This window comes from Chrysochloris asiatica, unplaced genomic scaffold (assembly GCF_000296735.1).
Source record: "Chrysochloris asiatica unplaced genomic scaffold, ChrAsi1.0 scaffold00084, whole genome shotgun sequence".
NCBI classification, from domain to species: Eukaryota; Metazoa; Chordata; class Mammalia; order Afrosoricida; family Chrysochloridae; genus Chrysochloris; species Chrysochloris asiatica.
The window spans coordinates 5,731,503-5,738,615 of NW_006408602.1; the positions used below are offsets into that span (position 1 = coordinate 5,731,503).

The 7,113-nt window shown below is 37.7% G+C and overlaps 1 pseudogene; it reads right to left on the reverse strand.

The window, feature by feature from the left end:
• Nucleotides 1–4,760: 4,760 nt before the first annotated feature.
• On the reverse strand, nt 4,761–5,745 carry LOC102827789 (annotated as a pseudogene).
• Nucleotides 5,746–7,113: the final 1,368 nt, after the last annotated feature.

Here is a 7,113-nt window from a genome sequence, read left to right on the forward strand (position 1 = left end):
TATTTTTTAAAAATTTGTGAACTTTTCCTTTAATAATTGTTCAGAATTGTAAGTGTTCTTTCCTATTTGCTTCTACCCTCTACAAGAGGTCACATTTGGTTCATTAAAACATAAACTATGTCCAAATGGTTACATTTTTACCTTTGACAAATGATATCTGAAATGTTCTATGGCAATAAGAGTAAAGACAATGCTCACATTTTCGAGGGCTCACTGTTTCAGTTGAGGTAACATGTTTATTTATGTTATTCCTGTCAGAATGATTTCTCCTCAAGTATTAAGCCTTGTTGGATCATGCTCACTGTAAACATATGTTTTTCACAGTGGTCTGCATCATGCAGAATGCCTGGTAGTGCAAATGTTGTTGAGGGTGATTGTTTTTTGATGGTGAAAGTTGGGACATTGAGTGTCTGAGTCTTTCATCTGGCAATATTCCACTTTCACTGAGTCAGCCAAGAGAAGGAAACAGTAAAAGATACTGGACTTCAAGCAGCTAGGTGGTATGGGTATGTTCTCTAATCAGGTACACTGAATGTCTTCTAGATGTTGGCATCTTACTTAAAATATTAAAATACAGATTTAGAAACTTGTAAAAAATGTTATCTATGTGGAGAAGAATTGTCTTTCAGTGACCTGTGCAGGAAGCATTGTGGAAATACTTATCTTTATTCTATGTGCTTGTGCCCTAGGTTGCAAGGAGCCCTGGTGGCACAGTGGTTAAAATGCTCATCTGCTAATCAAAAGGTTGGTGATTTCAACTATTCATTGGGAGAAAGATGTGGCAGTCTGCTTCCCTAAAGATCACAGTCTTGGACACTCTGTGCAGCAGTTCTACTCTGTCCTATATATAGGGTCACTATGTCTTGGAATTGACTTGATGACAATGGATTTAGATGAGCCCCAGGCTGCCCCATCTAGAGTTGTATATGGGACTTAGAGAAAGAGTTTAGAGTGGCTGGTCCTAATGTGTTGAATTGCAACATGATCCTTTGATTTTTGAATATACTTCTAGCTTCTTGAAAATGTTTGTGGTATATATTTTTTACTTTATAAAATAATATGCATTTTGTTTAAGGGAAATGTTTAAATATTTGGAGATGCTCAAAGAATCTATGTTTAGGCAGTGGTCTCTAAACCAGTTTCACTGCACCTAACAACTCCAAACTTTTGTGCACTCATTCACCCCTTCAGTACGAGCCTTCTGAGCATGTCCGATTGTGTTTTTACACATGATACACTCTACTAATATATACAGTACAATCCCTGACTAACAAAGTATAAAAGAATGGTCTCCTGTAATAAATGGAATTTAGAAAATGTGGCAAGGGGCCCTTCAGTGTAGCGTCTAGAAGACTGTGATTAATCAGAAAATGTGTAATGTTTGTGGAAAAGCAGGTTGTAAAATAGGCATGAAAGCACACTTTTAGGTCAAGTTCCTTGTTTATTTACTTTTACTCAAAACAGGTGTTTTTGATTAGAAGAAGCAAAGGACCAAGAATTAAATGCTGTTTTATTTATGGTGGTGTATGCCCTGGAGTCGATTCCGACTCATACATCCCTGCATGGGGTTTCTGAGGCTGTAACTCTTTACGGGAGCAGAAAACCTCATCTTTCTCCCACAGAATGGCTGGTAGTTTTGAACTGCTGACCTTAAGGTTAGCAGCCTGACTCATAACCATTATACTACCAGGGCAGTCATAGTAGCACTTTTTGTTTTCTGGACCACTTAATCTGTAATGTTCTGAATGTTCCTAAAAGATTTCATAATGCACCAAACAAAGCAAAAAAAAAAAAAAAGATGATGAAAAACAAAGGGGAAACCCCCCAATTATGCAAATATCAGATGTATTTCCTGAGGATTTTAGCACCCATTTGAAAAGCATGTTTTGATCATTCCTGGTAATCATCATCTTGTTAATCAAATGTCTTTCATTTATTTGTTTTTTACTTCATGTGTTCAAGTGTGTGTAAGATGTACAAACTTAAGTTCACAGATCTGAGATAAGGGCCAATATTGGTATAATTTAAACCCACATTTCAGCTGCTTGCTGGCTGATGGATGGACACTGTGTGGAGTAATTTATCTATACTATCTGTTTTGCAAATACCATCAATGACATCTTGCTGAATGAGGACCCCAATGTAGAGAGAGCATTCCAATATTGATTTCTGGACCTATGAGTTACTTTAACACAGTTATTGTCAGTAGTTTATAAAGCCATATTTAAACTTGTACATTTGATTGTAAGATAGATTTGAATTGTGCACTATGTTGATTACTGTATATAAATGTGGCAATTCTGTACATTTGGTCTTAATACTATATGTATTTGATGTGTAAATGATAACTAATAGGTATGAAATAGCTTGCTGTGGATGTCTTTATTCCAACTTACTTGTCTTGCAAATTTGAATGCTTAAATTTCATACTTGGGGGAAAATCTGAAATTTTTACATCAATTATTCTGTTACATGGTGACCTCTTAGATGGTCAGGAGAATATCTTAGTTGGAAGATTCTTGTATCATTCATTATAACTGAGGTAATGATTTTTTTAAGTACATAACTTTCTCTTTTTTTAACCAGACTAAATGCATAAGCTTTATTTAAAAACAATAACAACAACAACAAAAAACACTTAAAAAAATCAATGCTTTTTAACTCTGAGGTGGGTAATCTACTAGGTTTAAATAATATTTCAAATTCATGACGTATTAAGATATTGTTTAGGGGATAAACAGTCTGAAGAAGTCAACATTACCTTCTTACTTTAAATCAAGTACCAACATCTCCCCTCAAACATTAAGCATTCTTTCATGTCTCTAAATCAGGGTTGTTGTCGTTGTTGCTGAGTGCCATTGAGTTGGTTCCGACCCATAGCGACCTTGTATAGGGGTTCCTAGGAGCAGCTGGTGAGCTTCAACCGCCGACCTTGAGGTTCAAACCAACTTTACAGTCCAGCGCATTAACCCAAAGCAGAACCTTTTTTCTGAAAAAATTTATAATATCAATTGGAGACGATACAAAGTTATCAACTTAAAAATTAGCCTGCTATATTTGGTCAAACATTTAATTAACTCACCCTGTCCTGGTGTGGCACTGGTGTATAATGCACTGGACCGAAAGGTCGGTTTGAACTGCAAAATTGGCAGTTCAAATTCACCAACCACTCCTCAGAAACCTTAAACAGGGTTGCTATGAGTCAAAACCAACTTGATGACACACTTAGCAACACCAACAACAACAACAAGGTGATGGCTGAAACTGCACTTGCCTTCGCAGGGCCAGACCAAATAATTTTGTGGGTCTTGTATAGCCTACGGGCTAGGTGTTCCCTATCTCTACTCTAAATGAACCCAAGTTCTTAAATCAAGAAAGATAATTTTAAAAAACTTTAAGTAGAACCCTCCCTAAGTACTAGACACCTATGAACTATGTTTGGGTCCAAATTTTATGGCTCCAAATTTCTTGTCATCAAATGTTGATGTCATATGGTGGCCAGCTTTTTTAGTTTATATTTGTAACTGAGCTAAATTGTTCAAATATTTATATAACTACACCTTATAGTTATTTGTTAAGGGTAGTAGAACAATATACTTTAATTAATCTAGTAACTACAATAATCCTAGAAGAATGTCTCCAAAAGAAACTATTTTTCTAGCAGGTAATATTGTTGCTATAAAGCAAAGCTAAGTCTACAATTTTATGGATATAGTTTTCCATCAGTGAGGCTAGATATAATTTCTTTTTAGTATGTAATGAATTAAAAGTTAGAAGAGGACATAGGCTGTAAATCAGGCACAGCTTAGTCATAACACCACACACAAAGACAAATAATCAAGAAAGAGATGTTTAACATTATTTCTTGCTCTTTTAAAATGGTGAGTTTTAACTAAACTGACACCTCTATATTCATATTTACAGTGATTCCTATATTCTTAGATTACATTATGTGGTAAGTAATACAGGTTATTGATGTGATTTTGTTTCTTTCAACTAGTTGCAAATTAATTCTCATTTTAACCACTGCACATATTCCTCTTTAATTACTGAAATACCTTAAGTAATTGATAACTTAAATACCTTAGAATCCTCCTAGATAATTTAAATGGTCCCTACTGGAAAAACACAATGCAGAGCTTTATCTCTTCCTTAAAGATTTTCAAGTATTATAGACACAAAAATCCATGAAAGAATTGGAAGAAATTTGACATTCTATCTTGCTTTACTAATTATGGAAGAATAGAAGAAATGTGAACACAAACATGTTAAGATTCGCTTATGTTGAGAAATAATGTAACTGAGTTTTCTAGCTTTTTCAAGTATAGAACATATCTATGGGTCTATTATAGGAGAAAAGGAGCTCTGGTAGCGTAGTGGCTATGAATCGGGCTGCTAACCTCAGGGACAGCAGTTCGAAACTACCAGCTGTCCCATGGTAGAAAGATGAGGCTTTGTGCTCCCATAAAGATTTACAGCCTCGAAAACCCCATACAGGGTCGCTATGAGTTGGAACCAACCCCACAGCACATAACAACAACATTATAGGATAAATAAACAATCTCATGTAACTCAAAAAGAAGATGGTGAGGCACAAAAAGATATCTGGCTTTGGTTTCTAAGAACCTATTGTTGACTCTGAAATGCCAGGCTTCGACCACAGAAAAGATTACTGCAACAAACGACCACTTCAGCACACCTTATTAGAAACTATGAAATAAGTAATAGTTGTTTCCTACCTCCCTCAGGCCCTGTCCCACTCAGTCAGTTATAGCTTCTTTTTGTTTTTCTGTCTTTTTAGCAGCAGGTAGTTCAAGGCTGGCCCACTGCACGGATTCAGCTTTTCTCAAGGTGATCTCAATCTTTTTTGCAGTCATAGTTACATAGCTTTGCTTGACATCAGTCACACCCCATGATTTCACATTCTGATGAAATTCCTTCTCTCCTTCAAATACAATGATCACATTTAACAATGCACTATTTGCTTCTACTTGAGGAAGTTCTGGAAGTGAAATTTTAGCATATGTTGAAACAGTGACTTCAGCCCCAGTGTGATGCCAGTCATACCTCCATGGAACAGCTTTTCCCCAGCATCCTTTTTAGTCCACAGTGTCCCCCTCGTGTACAGCCCTCCTGGGATAAAATCTTGTTAAAATCAGAAGTTTTTCTTCTATAATAGCTCTAGTATTTCAATCCTTCATAGAAAATAGGTACTCCAAAATGATACACACAGATATCTTTTAGACTGTCTAGATGTTGGTATATCTTTGAAAACCGTCCATTTTTACATGAGGTCCCAATCTTAATTTGATCACCTTCTTTCTTATTTCTTTATTTCCTGATGACAGTTTAAGTGTATCAAGTGCTTGTTTAAGAGAGGTGGATATTTTTAATTCCAAACTTGTCATTGACTCATCTGGGTTTGGTCTATTTATTGCTTCTACTGGTTTAGGGGCTTGAATGTGCACTATTGAAATTTGGGTTTCAATTCAGATAGTTATTTCTTCTCAGTAGCTTGACTTCAGGTTTGACTGGCTCAGGTACCTTCTCACTATTATACCTACCCTTTGTACAGCATACAATGCTTCAGAAATCAGAAAATTCAGTTGTTCTCTTACAGCCAGACCACCCCTTTAATGCATCATAAAAGACTGGAACACCTGGGTGGTATGTGCAGGCATCACCAGAATTGGTCTCCAGGTTGAAGCATTGGCCGCAGCTCCAGCTGTAATACAGCAGGGCCATATTTCCACCACTGTTAGTGTTAAGACCAAAACACTATGAACCGATCTGTTACAGGCACCAGTCTGATGGTGATGGCAGGGGCCAAGAACATAATTTTCTGGTAGAATTTTTTTAAAAAGCGTTTTAGCTTCCTGCCTCTTGTGCCCCTCAGAGCAATGTGAAGAGTGATGACTGACCATAGTAGAGAGAAGGGAAGGGGGAGAGGGAGAGATAGGAGCACATGTCAAGTTCATGCCTGGGATAGCCCTGTAAGAGACTAATTTCTCATAATTATTACTTCAGTTTGTTTTCATCCCTATTTTCACCCATGTTACAAAGAAGCTTGGGAGTTCTGGGGTGACACTGTAGGATAAGTACTACAAGGTCCACTTGAACGCCACGGTCAGTGGTTCCAACTCACCGACTGCTCCTTGGAAACCCTATACAGGGTCCCTATGAGTTAGAACTGTCTGACGGCACTTAACAACAACAACAATAGGGTAAGGAGTTCTGGTGGGACAATGTTTAAGCAGTTGATTGCTAACAAACCCATCAGGCAGCTCCATAGGAGAAAGACGTGGTTATTTGCTTATAAATAAGGACTACAGCCAAGAAAACCCTATGAGGCCGCTGTACTCTGTTGATACGAATTGACTTGATGACTCACAACTGCAGTGGCACTAAAATGTACTCAAGCATGCCTTAGGGTTGGAGATTCAATGTGAAGTTTTGGAAATACAAATTCTACTGCTGTGTTTCCCACATATATATTTGGCAGTGCACCAGAAGGATGATAGCTGGGCCTGTCAGAACATGTAGAAACATTCAGGGTATTTTAAATTCTATCTTAGAATGTGACCAATTAATTATTATTATTAATAATAAAAATAACCAACTAACAGTTTGTATTTTAGCCTCTAAACCTCCTCTCTCTCTTGATCTTTACATTCTAACGATTCAATCTTGCTTATAGACATAGACCTTAGTCAGAAATATATGGGGAAAATCTGTCTAGTCGCTGGAGAAGGATATCATGTTTGGTAAGGTGGAGGATCAGAGAAAAAGAGGAAGACGCCCCCCAACAAGATGGACTGGCCAAGTGGCAGCATCGATGGCCTCAAGCGTGGCGACAGTAGTGAGGCTGGCGCAGGATTGGGCAGTGTTTCGTTCTGCTGTGCATGGGGTCGCTATGAGTCAGTTCCGACTCGATGGCACCTGACAACAACAACAACAACAACCTTAAATTGGCTCCAGACCCCTTCTAGAGTTCTGTGCGGGCCTCCCGAACTTCATGCTCTGTTTCCGTCCCACTGGGAAGCCTTACTCTCCTTGTTTTCAGAACACATCAGAGGAGGGGTTGTACCTTTCCAACATGGCGCTCTCAGAAGT